The 24,326-nt window shown below is 46.6% G+C and overlaps 1 long non-coding RNA gene across 45 annotated transcripts in view; it reads left to right on the top strand.

Moving 5' to 3' along the window:
• Window positions 1-24,326, top strand: part of LOC144756055 (uncharacterized) — a 1,542,626-nt gene that overhangs the window by 119,501 nt on the left and 1,398,799 nt on the right. Inside the window, exon 1 of one of the 45 annotated variants that reach the window (XR_013595016.1) lies at window positions 23,486-23,575. The exons of the other annotated variants lie outside the window; for them this stretch is intronic. This is a non-coding gene — a long non-coding RNA (uncharacterized LOC144756055). Of the gene's footprint in view, window positions 1-23,485; window positions 23,576-24,326 lie in introns of those variants that run through there. 45 annotated transcript variants of the gene reach the window in all.

The following is a 24,326-nucleotide window of genomic DNA, read 5'->3' as shown; positions in this document are numbered from 1 at the left end:
ACCTGAGCTGCACTGCCGTTAAGATTCTCTTCTTGGAAGCCCAGTTCTCTAATTGATCTATCAGTATCCTGCCCAACACTTTAGACATTCAGTCGATAAGCGAGATTGGGCAGTAATACCGCGGGTTTCCGCGGTCCACCTTGTTAAACATAGGGACGATGATTGCATGCGACCACGACTTTGGGGGGGCCTGGACTGATTGCACTACTCAGGACATTTACTAATAATGGTGCACAGAGATCAGGATTGCTCTTAAAAAGAGCAGCAGGATCCCCAAAAGGCCTAGGAGCTTTATTGCTCAAACATCGGTTCACCACTGATATTACGACTTTCAGGTGTGATCCATAAATGTTCATCCTCTCTAAGCCTAACAGAAGCACTCCTGGTATTGTTGGTCATATCTACCAGGGGGTAAGAATTGTAGGTCTTGGTGAAACGTGACACCCAAATATATGACGGAACAGTCACATCATTACTAGTACTAGGGCTGTTCTCAAAGAAGGTACAATCACTATTCACCAGAATTGGGATGTATCATTATTGATACATGCCTACTTTAACTGCTCCCAGGCCTCACTTCTTATCTTCTCCTACCTCACCCTGATGGAGTCCTTATATAGCTTCCTACATGATCTTACCTCCTCACCATGTCTTGGTAGCCTTTTTACTGCTCCTAGTAGGACACTATATGCTTGCAAACAATTCCTGTGAAACCATTTCTTAGATTTAGATCACCCTTTCTCTGTGTTACTGTCAACAGGTCATCTGTATGTTTGCAGATTGCATTATATGCCTCTAGTACAGCCGGTAGATTAGCTTCATTACCTAGACAGATGTTGAACTACTCCATTTTTTCCCCAACTAGGGATGACATTGGTTCTCCAATATCAATATTCTGCCATTTTCGATGGATACCCCTGTTTCAAGTGAATTTAGGGGACTATATGGTTATGTTGGGTGCTGCAAGCCTAGAAATAGATTCAACACTAACGGGTTATGATTGCTAATACAACATTGGACAACAGACAATTTAGAAACCTTTCTGTCCCAAGCTTTCGATAAAACGAAATAATCAAACAAATTGCCTTCCCTGTGAATGTCGCCTGCCTGTTAGCCTCTAAATGTACCAGATCCAAGGGAAGTATAAGGTCATAAGTCGTCATTACTGTATTTAATGTGTTACCACAATGATTATGGATAAAGTTAGAATGAAGAAAACATATTTCCTTTGGTATTCGCCGCCCTGAAGTGGCTTAGTTCATTTCTTTTTTTTTTTTCACAACAAATTTTATTGGTAGGATCAGGCAAGAAATACGCGTGGCTCCCCACATTCAGGAGAACACCACCAAGCATCATGTTACAATCGCAGCACAGGACCAAGCGTCCAACCAAGCAGTCAAGAAAAGACAAATATAAAGGAACATCACTATGCCTTCTCCCACCCTTATAAACCCCAACTACCCACTCCTCCCAACTCCACCCCTGTGTCCCACCCTACCCCCTTGCACGCGTGTATAAATCGCCGTTGTGTCTCATCATGATATAAGATTCGTAGCATAATGCAAGAACTTGCCAATAACATAATTCTAGAGATCTTCCTCCAGTTCCGCTGGAGGGTCAAGTGTCAGCCCCCTATACTCAGCCCACCTCTTCCATATCTTGAAATGTTTGCGGGGGCAACCTCGTGCTTCAAAAATCGGTCGTTCCAGGCCCATGCAAAAGTCCAGTCCGGCCTTCCAAGCACACGGGGGGGGGGGCCCTCACATCCTTCCAAGCCCGGGCCAGGTCTCTTTTGGCCATCACCAGTCCCAGGAGCAGCAAGTGTCGTTTATATATGTTTCCACCAACCCCTCTAAGATGTGGAGTAGACCTAGGCGATGGGTGCGAGGAAGAGTCCAACGCAGTACTTCCGACAGGCAGCCCCACACACCCCTCCAGAAACCTACCAGCCTCGGGCACGACCATAATGTATGGAGCAAACCGCCCACTGCATTCCCGCAGCGCAAACATTCCGGGGACCCAATCAAGCCAGCCTTCCACAGTCGTTCACGGGTGAAGTAGGCCCTATGGAGAATTTTGAATTGGATTAGTCGAAGCCGTATAGCAATGGCTGCTCCTTTAGGGGACTCCAGAGCCTCCCTCCAGTCATCGTCGTCAAGGGGGCCAACATCAGCTTCCCAAGTCGCCTTTAACGGAAGAAGTTTGGAGGAGCAATGAGTGACCAAAGTCTGATAGATGCGGGAGACTTTCTTATCTCCCAGATCGCCCATAAAGACTTTTGCCTCAATGGGACTAAAATCGGGAAGTGAATCCAAGTTGGCAATACTGGGCATCAGTGCGTGTCGAAGTTGTAAATACCGAAAAAATTGGGACTGGGGCATATTGAACTCAACGCTAAGTGCCTGAAAGGACTTGAGCGTCGTTCCGGACATCACATTTCCCAGTTGCGAAATCCCAATCGCATCCCAGCCGTCAAATCCTGATAAGGCCGACAACTCGGGTAACAGACCATTGTGCCATAGCGGCGTCTCAGCGGTCAGGCGACCCCACCAGCCCATGCGGCGCAAGGCCTGTCTCCATATGGCAAAAACGAGGCACGTGACCCTCGGCAGACCCCGCCGCAAGCGGGCCGAGTAAAGGACCGTGTGGAGCGTGTTGTCGCCCATCAACGAGCGTTCCAGGGCATAGGCCGGATCCCCTCTGTCGCTATACCACCAATCGTTCAGGATAAGCAGATGAGCGGCCTGGTAATAGGATAACAGGTCCGAGGTGGCCAGGCCTCCGCAATAAGTGGACAAGAAGCACGTACGTAGTGCCACTCTGGCCGTCCCCCCAGCCCATAGAAAGCGGCCCAAGATCGAATTGACCTGTCGGAACCACTGGGGTGCAATCGGATAGGGATGATTCTGCAATTGGTAGAGGAGACGTGGGAGTGCCACCATCTTAAAAATTGCGGACCTGCCAAAGATAGAGAGGGGCATTCGAGACCAAGTCTTGACATCTGACTGTACTCGATCCCAAACTGGCACTACATTGCGCTCCCAAGCAACGTCCGCCGATCTCGACAGGAACACCCCCAAATATTTCAGGCCATGCGTAGCCACCTGCAGCCCCTGCGTCCAGGGATCCGTGACGTCGTCTCCATCGAGCACCCAGAGGGTAGATTTACGCAGATTCAAATAGAGACCTGAGACTTCCCCAAAGACTCGCATAATTTCCAGTACGCGCGGTCCCGAGCGCTGCAGATCGGTAAGAAAGAAAAGGACATCGTCCGCGTAAAGCGCAATTCTATCCGTTAAGCTGTCGTTCCATACAAACCCCCGCATTTGCGCATCTATACGTACCCAGGCAGCCAACGGCTCCATAAGTAGAGCAAAGAGATAGGGGGAGAGCGGGCATCCCTGTCGAGTCCCTCGACCAATTTGAAACGTCTCCGATACCGCCCCTGCAACCCGCACCGAGGCCGTATTGTCTGTGTATAGTAGCCTGATATAGGACAGGAAAACCGGGCCTAGATTTAGACGGGGCAATAGTGCAAATAGGTATTGCCAGCTAACAGAGTCAAAGGCTTTATTAATGTCAGCTAGCAACAGAGCCGCCCGCTCCCCTGTGGCTCCCATGGCGTCAATCACCGCCTGTGCGCGTCTGATGTTGTGTCGCGTCGCTCTATGGGGCATGAACCCGGCCTAATCCGGATGCACTAGGTCTGCTATATGCGGGGACAAACGATTCGCTAGAGCTTTAGCCAGAACTTTAGCCTCAATATTAAGTAATGAGATGGGGCGATATGAGTCGTGCCTCTCCGGGGGTCTACCTGGTTTCTGAAAGACCACGATTTCGGCATGTCTCCAGTCTCGGGGCAGTGTGCCCTGTTCACGCGCAGTTTCAAGCGCGCGGTGATAATGGGGCCCAACTGTACATGAAACTTTTTTAAAAACTCACTCGGGTAGCCACTCGGGCCAGGGTCTTTCCCGGTATTAAGCTGTCCCAGGGCATCGCCCAGTTCCTCAGCCGTAAGGGGCGCATCCAGGGCCTTCCTAGTTTCCTCAGACACTACCTTGGGGGGCAGGTCCTCGATAAATTTAGTCACCTCGTCAGCTGACAGGCGGTCGCATGGGGCGTATTGGGTAGCAAAGTATGCGGCAAAACTCGCTGCTAGTTCGACTGGATCAGTAAGGACCTCACCGTCGGTGGACGTGAGTCCTGGCAGCGCAAGCGGCTGGAGGTGGCGTTGGCAGAGTCTATGAAGCATCGTACATGACTTGTCCCCCCATTGATATATTCTACTGCGCGTGGCCAGCCACGCCTGTTTAGCCTCATCGAGCAGGACAGATGCATAGGCCTGTTGAGCCTGAAGAAGTAGTCGCAACCCGGCGTCATCCCCCCCCGCGCGGTTCTGCTCTTCCAAAGTTTCTACCTGCGTGGCCGCTTCTGCAATCAGTTCCCGCCGCTTCCGACGCGCCGCGGCACACCACGCTGTGTCCACTCCACGGATAGTGGGCTTCATGGCCTCCCATACCACCCCGGCATCGATGTCCCCTACGAGATTCTCCCGCCAATATAGGTCTAACGCTTCCCGTAAGTATGTCACGTAGGCAGGCTGCTGGAGATGCCACGAGGACATCCTCCATCGAAACGGTTGGCGTTGTCGGCGGAGTTCCACCCTAACCGATACCGGGGAGTGGTCGGACAGACCCCTAGGCAAGATGTCAGCACTCTTCACTCTACACAAGCAGCCGCTAGGCACAAACACACAGTCCAATCTCGAGTAGGAGCCATGCACAGCCGAGACATATGTATATTCACGTGTGGTAGGGTGCATATGTCTCCAGGTATCCGACCAGCCCAGTCCCTCAGTCATAGCATGCAGTCTGGTGTGGGCGGGGGGGGGGGCAGTGTCAATCACTTCCCGGCGCCGCCGGCAATCCACACTCGCATCCATCACGTCATTCCAATCACCACCAACTATCGCCAGGGATTCGGGGATGTCCTCCCACACTGTGAAAAGTTTCTCAGCTAGGGCCCATTGCAGGGGAGGGGGGGCATAAACACTCCCAAAGACCACAGATTCAGTGCCCACCATGCCCTTGACAAAGATATAGCGACCCTGCGGGTCAACCCACTGTTTCTCATGAACGTATGCCACCCTGCGATGTATCAGAATGGCCACTCCCCTAGATCCCCGGTAAAATCCGGCATGGAACACCTGGTGGTAGCCAAACCTCTGTAGGCCCAGCACTTTCGAGCCCATCATGTGGGTTTCTTGGAGCAAGAAAATGTCAGCACTCTAATTTTTTTCCCATCGCAATACTGCACCACGCTTGATCTTGTCAAGCATCCCCCTGACATTCCATGTGATCACCCGCAGAGACGCCTCGGGGAGTCTATGAGTCCTATCAGCCATAATCCAGTGGGACCCATCCAACAGAACGTCCTCGCCATTGCCACTTACCACGCACAGTAAAGAACACTACAGCAAAACACACGTGCAGTCCCACCCTCCCGCCCCAGAACCCCAAGAGAACACAACGAGCAACTCCCGTCCCACCCCAAACCCCAGAACCAACCATCAACTGAATGTCATCATAGTCTTGATCAGATTGCAGTCCCAACTCAGTGGCCCTGTCTCCAGCCACCTGCACCCCACCACCCCCCACCCTATACCTCAAAAAACCAACCAAAGTACCTGTCGCGGCATGGGTGACCCCGAGTCCAGAACAGAGAGCCCTGAGCCAGCCATGCCAATGGATCCCAGCTCCCCAAGAAACAGTAATCTCATCCCTCCTCCCCCTAAACCTCCCACATTCGTAGGAGAGCAGTAGCCCCTTATGTGTAGTCCCCGAACCCCCACTCACAATTCCCCCTCACGTTCAGTGATCAGTCGCAAATCAATCCTGAGGCAGCTATGTTGCCACCAGTCCATCGAGCCCTAAGTGCCCGTACTCCTGTGGCCAAAACCTGCAGTGACAAGCGTTCAGAGGAGCGTAGAATCATCAGATCTGGCCATTATCCACCTCAGACTGGTCCGATTCTTCGGTCCTACCACTGGCCTGGGCGCCGCTGAGGGAGGCCGACCGCTTACGTGACCTGGATCGTCGGTTCCTCTTGGGCTTGGTCCGCTCCTGTGACGTCCCCCTCGATGGCCCCGGATTCAGCCCCGGCTGGGGATTCGGCCGGACCCTAACTGTCTCGTCGGTCCATTTGAAGAGGTCCTCCGGCGTATCGAAGAACAGTGTACGTGATTGGAAAATCACCCTCAGGCGCGCTGGGTACAACAGAGAGTATTGGAGTTTAAGACCTCGCAGTTTCGCCTTGGCGTCCATGAAGGATTGGCGCTGCTGCTGTACTAGCTTTGTGTAGTCGGGGAAGATCATTATCTTACGATTTTCATAAAGAAGGGATTCCCTGGTTCTCGCTTCCCTTAGAATGACATCCCGGTCATGATAATTCAGCAGTCTAGCAATCACTGCCCTAGGCCGTTCACCCTCCGGTGGCATCCGCGACAGGGCGCGGTGTGCGCGTTCGATAACAAAGCAGGTAGATAAAGCCTCCGGGGGCAGCCAGGTCCCCAGCCACTGCGTGAGAAATTGTTCCATGTTACCCTTCTCACATCGTTCTGGAAAGCCAATGAAGCGGAGGTTGTTACGGCGTGCGCCCCCTTCAGCGTCCTCAACTCGAAGCGCCAGGCCTCGTTGCGCCGTCTCCATTGCCGCCATTTTCTTCTTAAGTGTGCCGACATCATCCTCCACAACCGACACCCTGGATTCAGTCTCTGTGATCCGTGCCACAGCATTCCGCAAGTCTTGACGCAAGAGGGTGACATCCGCGCCCACCGCTCCTATTTTGGCATCGAGCATATTCCTTGATTGGGTAATGGCCGCCATTAGTGCTGCGTTGTCCGGCCCTCCTCCTTGTTGCTGGCCACCTCCTGACGACCCAGGGCCCCCACCGGGCCCGGTGAACTTGTCGATCGTCACCTGCTTGGTGGGGCCGCCACCTCCCCTGGTCATGGCTGCAAGTCTCTTGCGTATTGTCTACCACGTATGTGGGGACGGCCGTTTAGGGACCCCAAGCCCCTTCACCAAGTATAGCAGGGGAGGGCCGTGTGAAGGCAGCTGGTCCCTCAGCGGGGCCCGGATAACTGTATCTGCGGTGAAGCCCTGTGGCCAAGCAAAGTCCAGACAGGCCCCGAGACCAGCACTCCACCCGCTGACAGTCAGAGACCCCCAATCCCCCGTGGGCTGTGTGTCGTCCCTCTCACACCGTTCCCGGGCTCCACAGCGTCAGCCCCAACTCCAGCAGAGCCCGGGGACCCAGGGGGGGGGGGACTCATGGTTTGTCCTTGGGCACTTGGCCAGCCAAGACGCTCCGAGCTGCTCGCCGTCGTCCAGCCACCGCCGGGGCTTCCAGGGCAGGTGTGCTCCGAGCACCGCAGGGCATCAGCAGGTGGAGGCGCAGGCTCAATCGATGGGGGTGCGCAAAACTCGAGGCCGCGGCTGCAGCCCGATCACAGGGCCGCCGCAGCGGAGCAGGCAGTGCTATGGCACCAGGAACGCACACCTCTCCCGCAGGGCCCCAGGAGGAGAATCGCCGATCGTCCCTCAGCCCCAGGGCAGCAGAAGTTCAGCGGCGAGTGGCGGGCCAGCCGACCCACCCATAGGCCGTTCAGCCGGGGACCGCCAAAATCGAGGTCCCGGCGCCTCTCCGGAATACCAGGCCTCACTCGTCCGTCCCCCGTCTCCGCGCGTCCAAGCACCAAGGGTCACTGCCGACGGCACCGGAGGATCCTCGACGCCACCAGGAATGTCCGCCCCACAAGTGAGTGAGCAGTGGGTACGGGGGCTAGGATAAATGTGTCGGATGAAGTGCGGGCCGGCGGGAGCTCTAACAAGCTGCGACCGCCATTGCCGCTCGCGTAGCCACGCCCCCCGGCTTAGTTCATTTCTTGACGGTCGGTCATACCAGGTTTGGGAAGGCAGCAATCGGACTACATCTATCCCCCTCCAGTGGGGTGTGCCACAGGGCTCTTCCCTGAGCCCGACATTGTTTAATGTCTATATGGCCCCCCTGGAGGATGTGGTGGCCCCTTATAATATCAAGATCATCAGCTATGCTGATGACACTCAGTTAGTGGTCGCCCTTCCTCAACTGGTAGATAACCCCGATTTGCTGCACTCATGCCTGGTGGAAGTCCATACCTGGATGGACGACTCAGCCCTTAAGCTGAACGGCTCTAAGACAGAGATTATGTTGTTAGGGAACAAAGCTCCCTCTCTGCCTTTGACCTGCTGGCCGAGCTGTATGGGTGATCTCCCCATCATGAAAGAGGAGATTAAGAGCTTGGGGGTCTGGCTGGAACAAGACCTTTCCTTCAGAACCCAAGCCAAAAAAACGGCAGGAGTGTGTTTCGCCCTGCTACGTGCAGCTCGTAAAATCTTCCCACTTCTCCCCTTTCCATCGAGGAAGTTGCTGATTCAGGGGCTTATAACATCTCGCCTTGACTATAGTAATGGTCTTTTTCTGGGTGCCCCTGAATCAACTTTCAACAAGCTGCAGCAGGTCCAAAATGCGGCGGCCAGATTGCTCATGGGCATTCCCAGAACTGAATCAGCTAGACCTGCCCTCAAGGCTCTGCACTGGCTACCAGTTAGGGAAAGAGTAAAATTTAAGGCACTTTGCATAGCCCACAAAATTCTTCAGGGTACAGGACCACCCATTTTGAGAAATCTTGCAGTGCCTTACAAAGCGAATAGAACGCTGAGGTCCGACCAGAAACACCTTCTCCTCGTCCCTAGAGTAAAGAGATCGCGTACGGGCGGGAGAAGATTTTCTGTGAACACAGCCACGCTTTGGAACTCTTTACCCTTAAAACTTCGCGCTGAGACCGGTACTTTGCGTTTTCGCAAAGGTCTGAAAACATATCTGTTTCCTGCGTGATCTGTCTTGTCTAACTGACTGTTTCATCTGTTGAAGCTTTGTTCACGCGCCGGGATGCCCCAGGGTAGCTGTGCGCGTTATAAAATGTTAATAATAATAATAATAATAATATTCAAATCATTCACAGCTTCTACTCCACTCCGTTACACATTCACTCATATTTCATAAATACACCCTAACATACCCTATTCAATAGTTGTAGTGCCACAAACACTGAGGTAGTGGAAAAATATAGTATGATTACTAAAAATGATGTACAATAATACTCATAATACTCCCCACAATATTAAAAAATCCGTTTGTGCATAAAAACCATTTAATGAATATAAGACTTTCGCAGTATAAGCACGTTTTCTTACAAAGGTCAAAGGACCCATATGGTCCAATTACAGAGTTGACTTGTATGTTGTAACAATACAATAAAACACTATAAACCTAATGGAGGGAGAACAAAGATAAAGAAAAAAGGAAAGACAAAGAGAGACAAACATATACGACAGTACACTTTTTTGTAGTTCATAAAATAATCTATATGTGCAATCAATTAAGGCATCTTCTTAAAGTAAATGTTTTCGTCAGTTATACCAAAATGTTCAATAGATTTAGTCTGTTCAATGCGTCGGCGCGTTTCGGTGGTGTTGTACAAATAGCTACCACCTTTTTCAAGACCAAAGTTATGTCCCTCTTTTGAAACCGTGATCTAAGAGGCTTAGAGGAGCGGGGTTGATTGATTGATTGATTGATTTTGGGTTTTATAAAGCGCACAGCGACCCTTGGGTATCCCGGCGCTAATGAACACATTCCTGTAGGGTGGGAAGTCATGGGGGGAGTGCTCAGGGGAAAAGTAGGGTCTTCAGTATTTTCCTAAATCTGAGGTGGTTTTGTTCTTGATCGACTTATGTGGTATTGGCCTATAGAGAAAGCCCAGAGGGACGACCTGTATATTATGCTTGTAGTGTTTAGAATTGGACAATATATATAGTATGTGGCCCTCTAGCTTAATGTCTTGGAAATTGATTACCACACAGTCCCCTTCCTCCCCTTTGGAGATGTTACCGATCCAAAACACTCTTTGAATGCTGATAATGACTATGCTGGCAAATGCAAAAAAGAACAATTGATGGGCGGAATGATGAACAATATCAAGCATTCACCCTCAGTACAGAGATCAGGGCCTAAATCCTTCGTATTTTTGCCACCATGCCATTCCAGTTTAAACCTAGCCATATGTAAATCAGTCTTGACCCTGCTCCCCATGGTAGCAGTCCAGCCCGAACTGTCACGCTGGTCCTTCCTGGACCGGAAACAAGCATCCTAAGACCGGTTTCGGGGTATCACCTCCCATCAGCCAGGCTAGCTTGAATCCAGTGGCGCAGTGAGCACAGGACCGGTGTCTGGGCATATCCGCCCCACTCTGGGACAAATGCAAAAGGAACAATTGATGGATGGAATGCTGAACAATGCCAAACATTCACCCCCAGTACAGAGATCTGGGCCTAAATCCTTCGTTTCTTTGCCCACCAGTCCGTTCCAGTTTATGAGGGGTAATACCCACTAACCATTCCCAGGATGCCTGTTTCTGGTCCAGGGAGGTCATCAATACAATAGGAGCTTCAGGGGGAGCAACAGGACAACCAGCCCCCCACTCAACAGGTTCACTATCAATAAATGGTTGCCCCTGAATTGATACACCGTAAATATTTTTCAAAACACAGTCTAAGAGGGTCAATTCCTTTGCGACCTCACCCACAGTAACCAATCAAATAAATTGGTCACTTTACTGTGGTGTATCTAACTTCTAAAGAGGAGAAAAGTGTATACTACCATTCACAGACCTTTCATCCACAGAAAAAAATGTGTAAAGGAAAGAAGGCACCTCACGGTAGCAACACCCAAGGGGGAAACTGACTGGTACTCGCCAGAAAACCCACTTATCATCATTGGTTACCTTATTTCCGAAAGGAGAATGTGTGTGTAATTATCGAGACAAAGCCTCAATCCCATGAAAACAAAAAGGAAAGAACCTAAAAGTGAGTGTACTTCCTATATGTGCAAAAACAATTCACTTGTTCAAGGATCCCGTGAGGACATGGAGATAGTCCTCACCGTTAAAAATTGGTAAAGCTTACTTGCTGCCAATACCCTTTATTCATTGCTTTAAGCTTTTCCACATTAAATAATGACCCCTCTCAAGTCATAATTAATAACAACTAGCCAACATGTTTCGTTGCCGTTATCAAATTTAGGCACCTTCGTCAGGGCTAGGGATCCAAACTTACGTTTTCATGTGGGGTAATGAATAAAGGGTATTGGCAGCAAGTAAGCTTTACCAATTTTTAACGGTGAGGACTATCTCCATGTCCTCACGGGATCCTTGAACACGTGGATTCTTTTTGCACATATAGGAAGTACACTCACTTTTAGGTTCTTTCCTTTTTGTTTTCATGGGATTGAGGCTTTGTCTCGATAATTACACACACATTCTCCTTTCGGAAAGAAGTTAACCAATGATAAGTGGGTTTTCTGGCGAGTACCAGTCAGTTTCCCCCTTGGGTGTTGCTACCGTGAGGTGCCTTCTTTCCTTTGCACATTTTTTTCTGTGGATGAAAGGTCTGTGAATGGTAGTATACACTTTTCTCCTCTTTAGAAGTTAGATACACCACAGTAAAGTGACCAATTTATTTGATTGGTTACTGTAGGTGAGGTCGCAAAGGAATTGACCCTCTTAGACTGTGTTTTGAAAAATATTTACGGTGTATCAATTCTGGTCCAGGGAGGACCTGGCTTGGCAGTTCGGACTGGACTGTTCCCATGAAGAGCAGGATATTCTGATTAGCACATGGCTGGTTCTAAACTTGGGTGGCATGGTGAGCAAAAGAACAATGGATTTAACCCATATCTTTTAATTGGGAGTGAATGTCTGATTATTTCTGTGTTCCGTCCATCATTTGTGGGTCTTTTGTTTTCTCTCCCTTAGTGCTGCAGGTATGATCAGACTGAGGTCCCGGGCTCCCTGTGCCACTGGTTTCAAGCTAGCCTGGCTGATGAGGGGCGATACCCTGAAACCAGTCCCAGGGTGCTTGTTTCAGGTTCAGGGACGGCCAGGCTTGACATTTCAGGCTAGACTGTTCCCATGAGGAGCAGGGTCAAGACTGATTTGCATATGTCTGGGTCTAAACTGGGGTGGCATGGTGAGCAAAAGAACTATGGATTTAACCCAGATCTCCTGACTGGGTGTGAATGTCTGATACATTACGCATTCCGTCCATCATGTGTGTGTCTTTTGTTTTCTTACCCTAAGTGCTGCGGGTATGCCTAGACGTTCAGACCGGGCTCCCTGTGCCACTGGATTCAAGCTAGCCTGGCTGATGAGTGGCGATACCCGGAAACCGGACCCAGGGTGCTTGTTTCAGGTCCAGAGACAACCAGGCTTGGCATTTCAGGCTGGGCTGTTCCCATGAAGAGCGGGGTCAAGACTGATTTGCATGTGGCTGGATGTAAACTGGGGTGGCATGGTGAGCGAAAGACTATGGATTTAAACCAGATCTCTTGTCTGGAGGTGAATGTCTGATTTGTTCCGCATTCCGTCCCATCATTTGTGTGTCTTTTGCTTTCTCGCCCTAAGTACTCCGTGTATGCCCAGACGTGGGTCTCGGGCTCACTGTGCCACTGGATTCAAGCTAGCCTGGCTGGTGAGGGGTAATAACACGAAACCGGTCACAGGGTGCTTGGCTGGGGTGAATGTCTTATTTATTCAGCATTCTGTCTATCATTTGTGTGTTTTTGACTGGCTCTGTTCGACGCATCACAGCCATGGCTTGTGAGAGAGATGCCCAGCCAATGTGTCACCTTGTTCTTCAGTTGGTGCCTAGATTCAATTTGGTTCTTACAGGGAAAGTGAATATTTTTAGCAGAACCACAAAAGGAATATGTGCCAGAGGTGACTGCAAGGTTACGTGGCTCGGTGATGCTTTTTTCCAACATCTTTTTATTATTTTTTAGCGCAGCAGCAAAAAAGACAGTGCATTCGATAGGTTTCAGAGTAAGGAACACTAAAATAGCATACATCAATACAGCTTAGTGACACATAGGTAACTGAGATTTGATAAACAAATCCATATCCTAAACGCCCGTCTCCAATCTCACCATACATTCTCATCGTACCAGCTCCATCGGACCTACCCCTAATGGGCCTCCATGTTCATGGTAGGCACTCCAGCCACCCCACACCCTTTTCCATTTTTTAGGGGCAACCCCTGTACTGGTACACCAATGTCTCTGCTTGTTGGCACCAATCCATGTCTTCCTCCCAGTCATGAACCCATTGGGGGTAGATCAGCCCCAAGACCTTGCCACATTCCTTTTGGCCACCTCAGCCCCTACTTCCAGCCACAAATGTGTGTATTTAGGCCAGTCGCTTTCCCCATGTACATTCAGAACAAGCCATTTGGCATCAATCGGGACCTCCAGTGCCACAACCCTGGAAATCACTCCCGTCACTCCCTCCAAGAAGGTCTGGTTAGTCGAGCATGTAAACAGGATATGTAAAAAAGTATCCTCTTGCCCGCAATCTCTCAAGCAGAGACAGCTGGCATTCTTTCCTATCCTGTGTAGCAGTGTTGTCGAGTAATAGGACCTATGCAAGATACGGAGCTGGACCAATCTAAAATCTTCTGTTATTGCAATAAGTCAGTGTCAGCGATTCTGGCACTTTATATCGATTGAGAGATTTTGAGAGTGCGGGGCCCAGACTAGCAGAGGGGGAAGGCTGCACTCTATCACGCCACTTACATTTTGTTTCAGTTTTTTTGAGGTTGCTTAAGTCTTCTGATTTCTTCCTGATTGCAGAGCTGCAATTGCACTTTCAAAATACATTGTTTTGGCACTGGGTTTGCAGGCCCGGCAGTGAATTACGAAAGACATTGAGTGGTAAGTTCTTCCAGTGCTGAATCAATGCTCTTTGGTGCGGCAAGTACAGGGCTAAGAAAATTTGTAAGGGCAGCTTCCAACTGATTGATGTTAATACTACATGTTTTGGTTATGCCTGTTTCTGTAGGTAGGGCTTGTTGCACAGGTAGGCCTACATTAGGTTCGGCGATATCATCTAACTGGCTATCCACTGGGTTATCAGGTAACCTGCAGGTAATGGGTAGTTTCTTAACACCCATTTTAATCGGATGTGCCAGGAGCGCGTTACCCTTCTTCTTCTTAATCAGGGGGATCCCACATAGTCATTAACAGATACCTTACTGTTATTCAATGAGTTTTCAGGCACAATTTCCAGATTTCCTGGAACTGTAGTTATCTGAGGTGATTTTGCCTTTCCCCAATGGTCCTCCCAAAGGACACCCAGTACTTGTTCTTGCTGGCAGGGTCTCTGGCAGAGGGATTCAACAGAGTTTTCTTAGTAGCCCTCAGTCTTTCCTCCACGCTTTCAATCTCTAAATTTATAGCAGTTATTGAGGTGGTCAAATAGTTAGTGATGGTGCCAGACATTAAACGCGAATTGGCAGATCCAGAAATCGTGCTTGACTTTCTCTTGTCCATATTTATTGTTATGGTGCCCCAAATTCTCCCAACTCAGTAGATGTATACAAGATTTGAAGACTAAAATCAAGATGGGTGGCCCAGCCTCATACGGCCGTTAATGGGTGCAGACAGGCCTGCTCTTGTCCCAGACTCTTCCCACGGGGTGCAAAAGTTTAAAAAAAGTTTATTTCGATTTGCATGGATAATTAAAATTATGGCACGAAAGAAAGATGTTGGCCCTTCCTTAGCACCAGGGCAGTCGGGGAGCTGTAGTCTCCTCCTCCGTAGGCAATGATAGAGTCCCGTGGGGCACGAAAGGCAGACACATTTTGTAGCACTTCCTTGATGTTGACCCCTCCTTAGCACCAGGGGCAGTTTGGGAGCTGAATTCTTCCACTCCATAGGCAATGCAAGCGTCCCGCGGGCGTGGAAGGCAGACACGCTTTATGGCACTATCTTGATGTTACATCCTCTTTAGCACTAGAGGCGGCCTGGAAGCTTCACTCTCCCTCTCCATAGGCAATGCAAGCATCCCCATTACATCTTGTCTTAGCTGCTTAATAGTTATCATTGTATCTCCCACTCTGGGCGAAAAAGTCAATGGAGTGCTACCTGGATTTAGGGTGTTGAAGTAGTTGCTATAAATCCCCGCTGGAGTCTTTTCACCCTTAACTGTTTTGTGTATCGCAGTCAGAATGTCTGTGTCGATCTGGTTACTGCTGCAACTGTTGCAGTCTGAATCACTGCCTTTGCGGCAGAGTTGGTTGCATTTTTTTTGCGTCAACTCCTTCACTTCTGTGGGCCATGGTATGTCATACATGGACCAATGAAAGCTAGCTAGTCTTGTGAGACATATGCCCTTCCCCAGAGTCCTTTCAAGTGCCAGTGTGCTAAATCAACATTGCATGCTTTCACTCAAAAGGATGAATCCTACACTATTTGTGTGAGAACTGTGGGATCATGCTCCTATAGAACAAGCAGAGAGGAATGAAATTCTGCTAAATGTGCAGTACAATTAGCTAACATTTTATTATATGTAAGCTGCGGCTGGATTTCACCATTTTTAATAATTCCTTGCACTGCATCGCAAGCCGCTGGGTATTTTTGCTTAGTGCCTACCACAAGATGCACAGAGCCATATGTGTAAAACAAGCTCTGGAATAACTCAATAAGTACTATTTTAGAAGTTTATATAGTCTTGCATGCAGAGAGTTGGCTAGTACTCAAATTTTACATCTGGTGCACTTAACGAAGAAGCTTACTGCACCCAGTGCAGAAGTATTGTATTGTATTGTAATTGCATTTATGTACTGCTTACTACCCCTGACGAGGCGTCAAAGCGCTTTTTCGGTGAGTAGCACGCTACTCCGGGACCCATAGAGGATTAGTGTTGAATTAGTATAGTGAAACATGCAAGTTCATTTTAAGTGGTGGATAGGTTAGTCAGTTAATTGGATTTGGAATGATAGCAGAAGGATAGAGGAGGACAAAGGTTTGTATTTATATAGCGTTTGTTGAAGCACGCTATTCAGGAAGCCTACAAAGGATTAGTGGTGAAATAATATGGTGAAATATGAAGTAATTTCAGTGGTAGATATTAGTCAGTTACTTGGAATGAGAAGGATAGCGGAAGTATAAAGGGAAAGAAAGATTTGCATTAATATAGCACTTGTTACCCCTGATGGGTGTTGAAGCGCTTTTCTGGCGAGTAGCACGCCACTCCGGAACCCATAAAGGAAAGTTGAAAGTTGAAAGCTACTTGATAGAGCGCTCTGCGACCAAGCGGCTTCCTGGCGCTAAAGTAGAGGACTGAGGAGGAGGGAATTCTGCCAGGAAGACATCAGCCGGAGTACGCTTGAGAAAACAGGAGGGTCTTAAGGGCTTAAAGGATTACTGTTGAGAATTAGTATATTAAAAAAATATGAAGTAATGTGAGTAGTGGATATGTTATTCAGTTATTTGGGTAGTATATTAGTATAGTTTAATATGGAATTTGAGAAGTGAACATGTTAGTCTGTTAATTTCGATTGAAAAGGATCGTTTTTAGGCCTTAGCAGTAGGAGGAGGCTTTTGGATGAGTAAAAAAGAGTTTTGGAGGGGAGGACTCAGAGGGAAGAGTTTAGAAAGGTTTGTTTTAGGGGATCGGTATAGTAAAAGAGGTGTCAGATGATGCAAGGAGGGGTAGAGTAGGAGAGTCTAGAAAGGGTTATTTTGGCAATCATGGTAGTGGTATAGGGTTTGGGATAAATGAGAAAGTGGATGTAGAGGATATATTGATAGATGTATAGGATGAGAGATAGGGTAGTGCATTGGAAGGAGTAGTAGAAGAAGCTTGAGATGAGTCAGAAGGTTGGGCTAGAAGATATATTGAGCGAAGTGTAGGCTGAGAAATAAGGTAGTGCATTGGAAATGCTAAATTAGAAGAATGTGATAAATATATAGATCCATAATTGCATTGAAAGTATATAGATACATAAAGGAGGTAAGTATATGTAGATTAAAGATATTGATAGAGGCACAGGATGAGAAATAGGGAAGTGCATTGGATATGCTTTTTCAGGAGAAAAGTAACAGACACACAGATCCAAGTACATGGAAGGTACATCGATGCACAATGGAAGTATATACATGTAGACCAAAGATGATATGGATTTATTTATTATTATTTTTTTCTCTCAACAACATAATTATTTTACATGTTTATACAAAGTAATACACAAAGATAGGTACATATCTATAGTGAAAAAAATGCTTGTATACAGAGGGATATGCTGTAAGTTTCTGTTTGCGTATGGTGCTTATGTGGGGAAGAGACAAATCTTGAGTAGTTTTCTGAAGATAAGGTGGTTGTCGGTGGACCTTATGTTGGGGGGTAAAGAGTTCCATAGGTTGGCTTTTTTTCTTGTATGGTGGGATTTTGAGGCGAGATGCTCCTTTAGAGAGGAGGTTCCTTTGTTGAATGTGTTTGGTGATTTTATTCCTGATGAAGAGTGGTCCCATTCCATGTATAGCTTTGTGGGTGATACAAAGCAGCTTGAACGTGAATCTTCTGGCAACCGGTAACCAATGCAGGGCTTTCAAGGCAGGGGAGATGCGGTTTGATATGCAAGAGTAGTCTGGCAGCCGAGTTCTGAATCCGTTGTAGTCTTATACACACACACACACATATATATATGTGTGTGTGTGTGTGTGTGTGTGTATAAGACTACGTGATAAAGTATGCTGGCCAAACACAGAGGCTGAAATAAAAACCTTACTCTGGTCCCCTAGACGCCTCAACCGCACAAACATACATATATATATATATATGTATTAGAACAACGAAGGTTTTTAAACAGTTGTAGTTGGGTGCACTGCCAGTTTACACGCATTCGATTTAGATCATTAGGGTGTCCTAGGTGCTAAACGGCGAGTGGGCAAACCTAAACCACTCTCTAGAGTAGAAAAAACTACTGCTAATTACTTTACAGATTGCCGAAGCACTCTAATGTGAGTAATAAAATTGTTCAGTTACAATTAACAGTTTTCAAACACCAATTCTGACAGAAGTAACGAAGATATCCAAAAGATGAGTGAATCTTGGAGTCTTTAATGGAGATTACAGCCAGCCGACACGTGTTTCATCGCCTTCGCGATTCATCAGGGCTAGAAGGCCGTATCGACGTCAGAAGGTCGCTCAGCTGGTGATAATTCCGACCCAGCCGGGCCCGTGACTAGTACTGCTGGTAGGGGTGCGTCCAGCAGCGATCAATAGTACTACTGGTAGGAGTGCGTCCAGCAGCGGTCAATACCTACGATACGGCCTTCTAGCCCTGATGAATCGCGAAGGCGATGAAACACGTGTCGGCTGGCTGTAATCTCCATTAAAGACTCCAAGATTCACTCATCTTTTGGATATCTTCGTTACTTCTGTCAGAATTGGTGTTTGAAAACTGTTAATTGTAACTGAACAATTTTATTACTCACATTAGAGTGCTTCGGCAATCTGTAAAATATATATATATGTATGTTTGTGCGGTTGAGGCGTCTAGGGGACCAGAGTAAGGTTTTTGTTTCAGCCTCTGTGTTTGGCCAGCATACTTTACCACGTTCTTACAGATAGCCAGGACCCAGGAAGGGATATATGGTGCCGTGAAAGAGATCCCGACCCAGTATATATGTATGTTTGTGCGGTTGAGGCGTCTAGGGGACCAGAGTAAGGTTTTTGTTTCAGCCTCTGTGTTTGGCCAGCATACTTTACCACGTTCTTACAGATAGCCAGGACCCAGGAAGGGATATATGGTGCCGTGAAAGAGATCCCGACCCAGTTTCACCGTGAGAGGGGCATTCTGGGTACTGTGGTTTTCCGAGACAACCACAGCGATGATGGTGACTCTGAGCCGGCCCACCTGACTACGTCACTATGACAGAACGTATGAATTACTTAAAAGTGGCTGGCGTGCAAGCATGGTGTGAGCAGGCATCTGAGGAAGACATTTACTTTGAAACGCGTCATGCCTTTGCGAGTTGTTAATAAATGCCTTACCTGAATTCCCCGCTTGATTTCCTCCAGTTCTTCTTCATGCTGAGGAGTTTCTGTCATATATATATATATATATATATATATATATATATATATATATATATATATATATATATATATATATATACACACATATATACACACACACACATATATATATATACACACACACACATACATATATACAAACACATATATATGCACAGATCGGTGGGTTCGTGAAAAGTATAACTTTGAAACTCCTAAAAAAGACCACATTAAAGGATTAATTAATCGCAGTGGATATAAACAGAGTAATACAAAAGTTACAAGTCACGCCAGCAAAACAGAGACAAGTACAGAGCAACTAATAAACATATACGGTCTGAATGCAAACAAACAAACATGGAAAATCGTGATGCTAAAAGACAAACTTTATTAGAGACACCAGAATTTTTTGAAACAGTAGATACGGAGGGAACAGACCCTAAAACTAAAAAGAAAACTGACATGAGAACCAAACTAAAAAAATGGGAAAAACTATCCAAGAAAGAAATCAATAAGTGGTGGAAGGTAACCACTTTAAAAAAATATGTGAAAAGGGTGTCAAGAGGTTTGAGGATCCAATTAATGCCAAGCCATCAAGATTCCAGTAATGACCTTTTACAAGAGTGGGGGGAGTTCCTTTTAATTTCTTCTTTGGGTTTAATGAACATATTAATAAAACACATTGAAATAGCATTGCTGAAAATAAAAACACAGGTGGCGGAGTGTGAAAAGGAATTATCAACCTTGGACTTAACGCCAGAGATGAAAAAATTGAAAACAGAAATAGAAAAACAATTAGAGGCACATGAAGAATCAGTACAGAATCGTAAACGCACAAAATTCCAACGTGACAAAACAGATTACAGCGAAGGAAGGATTTTCACGTATGCGAAAAAAATTTGATTATATAAAATCACAAAACATCTACGGTACCAATACAAGTACATCGGATAGTATGTCCTCTTTAACATCAAACTAGCAGAGTGACGGAGAAAATAGAACAAAACAGTCTTTTTTAGGGGATATGCAGCTGGTCCTTCAGCAGCGCCAATATGAGTAAGCAAGGGGATTCCAGCCGTGAAATCAAACCCACCGAGGGAGAGGAAGGACAAAACCAAGATCCAAAAAACAAGGAGAGGAAGAAGAGGTGAGCGGCGAGGAAAGAGTGGGTATCCTGACCCGCAGTATGAGGATGAGAATGAAAAAGATGTTCTAGAAGACCAGCAGGAACTGACAGTCATCAACTTATCATGCAGCCAAATCACAGACTCAGAAGAGTCGCTATTAAAGAAAGGTTTAAACTTTTACCCAAGTATCCACATGGACATAGCACAAACTAGGATAGATTTGTATAAATGTGTCCGTAAAATCAAGTTGAAGAAAATATTTGAAGAAAAAGAGAAAGAAATGAAATTTCAGAAAAAGAATAAAAGATTACAAACAGCAAGCACTTAAGCCTTATTGGCCAAAGACTCGGAAAGCCTTCTAACACTGTTAAACTTGGATGTTGAAATTGAAAGCAAAGAGATACCATTAGAGGAGGCAAGCATTAAAAAAGGAGCAGGTTTAAGCCAGAAAAAAACAAAATCACGCTACTATCCACAAATACCACTGGGGAACAAAATTGATATCTTCCATGATGCAGTGATTCATGATATTTATAAACTAAAGAAACAACATTATGTGGATAACCTCAATCCCGAAGAAAGAAAAGCTTTAAGTACCCTCTGTCAAGATGAAACCATTGAAATAAAAATGGCAGATAAAGGTGCAAATTTGGTAATTTGGGACAAACTGGAATATGAAAAAGTAGCGCACGAACAACTCAAAGATGCAGTCTTTTACACAAAATTATCATCTGATCCCACACCAGCAATGAAATTGGATTTGGACAAAAAACTAAATGAATGGCTACATTTAGGTCTAATAGATCATGATGAGTGGAGATACCTGACTGTAGAACATCCAGTAATGGCAACAATGTATTTTTTGCCAAAAATACATAAAAACCGTACACGACCCCCAGGACGCCCGATCATCTCCGCAAAAGGATCTTTATTTGAACCGATAGCAAACCATCTGGATTTTTTCTCCTACCTTATGTTTCCAAACTAACATCGTTCATTAAAGATACAACGGATATGTTGAAACATCTGAATGGCATCCCTTGGATGTCAACCTACAAATTGATAACAATGGATGTAATCTCATTGTTTTTTTTGTGGGTTTTTTAAAATTGTTTTTATTGATGCATTGGTCAGTAAGTACACAAACATATAATTACTGCAGCATTATATAACTTCACATTTGCTTTTGTTGTCATCAGAACCAGTATAACAATGCAATTTTCATTTTTATCTACTTCGCACCACATTATTTCAACTTACATTAACTCCCTCTTCCCTCCCCCCTCAGCACTCAGTATGTATAGTAGTCTACATCAGTTAGGCAATGCCTCACAGCAGTATATCTATAAGATCGTCACAACTGCCAGCTTTTCTTCCCCTTACATAGCGAATGTTACATAACAAATCAACTAGTTCCGCAACCCGTACTGCAAGTAGATCGGGGACGCGTTCTTCATTACCTGTATATAGGTAGCATAAGGGATTGAGCACAAGTGCTTGTTTGCAGTATACCATTCTCTATTATGGTTACTCACTCAAGGTGCGCCGTGGCGCAGGTTTCAAACTCTATCATTAACGAATTCCAGTCCAGTGAGATGTGGGTCTTTCTAAGGCCTCTACGTTCCTCTCTTTGTAATTCCAAACCTTCGGCTTTCCCCCACCTCAACACCTCACGTGCCAGGCCTCGATGTCTGGCGGCTTAGCCGATTTCCACCTCATTGCTATAGTTCGTTTAGCCAGTAGCAGAGCCAGGTCTACAAACCTAGTGGCAGCACTCCTCTTTCTTTCGGTGTGGCCCAGACCCAAAATTCCATACAACAAGGACGTATAAGGCCTGTCCGGGGCCACTGCCACTAGGATCTCACGAATCTTCACCTAGTAATACCCGAGCTTGGGGCAGTCCCAGAACATATGTATTAGTCCTGCTTCAGCCACGCCACATCTGGGACAGGTATCCACCGATTCTGGGAACATGGCATGTAGTCTGTGTGGGGTTAGGTATGCTCTATGAACTAGCATTAATTGGATAAACTTAAACTTTGGGTTGCGTGCCACTTTCTTGGGGTATTTCAGTACCTTCTCCCATTCGCCGTCCCTGAGGGCTCTGCCCGCCTCCACTTCCCAGCGGGTCCGGAGCGGTTGCAACGATACCGCTCTGCCCACCCGAATTCCATTGGTCAGCCACTTCGTCAGATGACTTCCCGACCCCATCAGGTATTGCATTGTAAGTAGCGTGTTCGTGACTGGTTCCGTCCCACCTCGCGCCCAGTGTGTAGTAATGTAATGGGTTAGCTGCGCATGTGTGAGGAATAACGCCCTCGGTGTTTGGTGCAATCTGGCAAAATCTGCATGTGCCAAAAGTGCGCCCTCCGAGAAAAAAATCCCCAACTTGTATTACTCCTGCATCGTGCCATGGCTTTAGTCTGCGTTCCGGGAGTGTACCTGTCCCTAAGGGAATTCCTAATAACGGGATTGTGGGCGCGTACACAGAGTGCCTATTAGTGTATTTCACCGCAGCCTTCCAGTGTTTAAGTGCTAGTCCAAGCAAAGGTGGGGCAGAGTCCGGTATCTTAGCGTGTGGGAGTAGTAGGCGGTGTAATGTTCCTCGTGCTCTATCAGCGTCGGACATATTAAGTTCATGGAGGTTGCGTCCTGCTAGCCAATAGGCCAGCCATTGGAGCTGACACGCATAACTATATGCGATCAGCTCTGGAACCCCCATTCCGCACCTGTCTGTCGGCAGCTGCAATTTCGCCAGGCTGATACGTCTCCTGCCTGTCCCCCATACTAGTTCCGTTAGGACTGTGTTTAGAGTTTAAAAAAAAGGGGGGGGTGTCAGTATCAGTATGTTGGTGAAATAATATATCAGTCTGGGCAGGACCACCATTTTGGAGATCGTAACTCTACCGGCCACTGAGAGCGGTAATGTGTCCCAGAAGCAAACTTGTGTCTTCAGGGCGCCAAGCACCCTACCCAGGTTACCCTCCAACAGATCCTGTGGTCTCCTATAAATCTGTATACCCAAGTATTTGAAGGTCTCTGGCGCAATCTGGAATCTGTGCGGTCTAAACTGTATCTGTGTGTCCTCAAGAGACCCATAGGACTTGCCTTCATTAATCGCCAGTCCTGACAGACCTCGAAAATCACTGAATATCTCCGGTAGCGGTGTAAGTGGGTGTGTCATATCTTTAAGGAACAATAATATGTCATCCGCAAAAGCGGAGATGACATGATTGGTATTGAGACTGGTTGGATGTAATCTCATTGTACACGAACATTGAGCATGAAACAGGAATAACAGCCTGCAAATTTTTCTTGCAGGACAGAAACATTCAGTATACAAGACACAACCAAATGTTGGAAGAAATGATGAGGATGTGTTTGACTCAAAATGTGTTTTACTTTGGAGAAGAAATCTATGCCCAGATAAAAGGTACCGGTATGGGTTTTTCCTTTAGCCCCAGTTTTGCCTGCCTCACCATGGGGTGGTGGGAGCAAAAAGTAGCCTGGCAATCAGAAAATGATGTCTATGTAAACAAAACCATTCTTTGGCTGCGTTTTATTGTGCGATTTGCTTCTGATATGAGATGGCACAGAAAATGATTTTAAGAATTATTTTGAAATCTTGAATAATACACCAATCAATTTAAAGTTCACATATGATTTGAGTGAAAAGAAAGTAGTGTTTTTGGACACAGAAATGTATATAGAATCTAACCAAATCCACACCAAAGTACACAGAAAAACAACAGCAACGAATTCAAAGCTACATGCAAGCAGTTTTCACTAACAAAGTCTATTTGAAAACATTCCTTACGGAGAATTTCTGAGAGTATGAAGAATTTGCTCTTAAGAACGGCAATGGGAAAAACAAAGTGAAACCATGGCAAAAAAGATTTGTGAGAAAAGGATATGCTAAAAATCATATAAGAAAAGGATGGGAAAGAGCCAAACAAAAGAATAGAATGGATCTTTTACAATCTACTGAGAATGAGCCCATAGAAGGCAAACAAGAACCAATTAGATTCGTAACAACTTTGTCGAAAGAATCTCCGCAAATCAAAAAAATTCTAAAGAAAAATTGGAAGATTCTTAAACTAGATACCACCATTGGACCAATAGTGGGAAATGGCCCACAAATAATATATCGAAGAGCTCCAAATCTAAAAGACCGCCTAACACAT

The sequence above is a fragment of the Lissotriton helveticus genome, chromosome 5_1 (assembly GCF_964261635.1).
Source record: "Lissotriton helveticus chromosome 5_1, aLisHel1.1, whole genome shotgun sequence".
Classification (NCBI taxonomy): Eukaryota; Metazoa; Chordata; class Amphibia; order Caudata; family Salamandridae; genus Lissotriton; species Lissotriton helveticus.
This window is presented reverse-complemented; position numbering and strand designations above follow the sequence as displayed.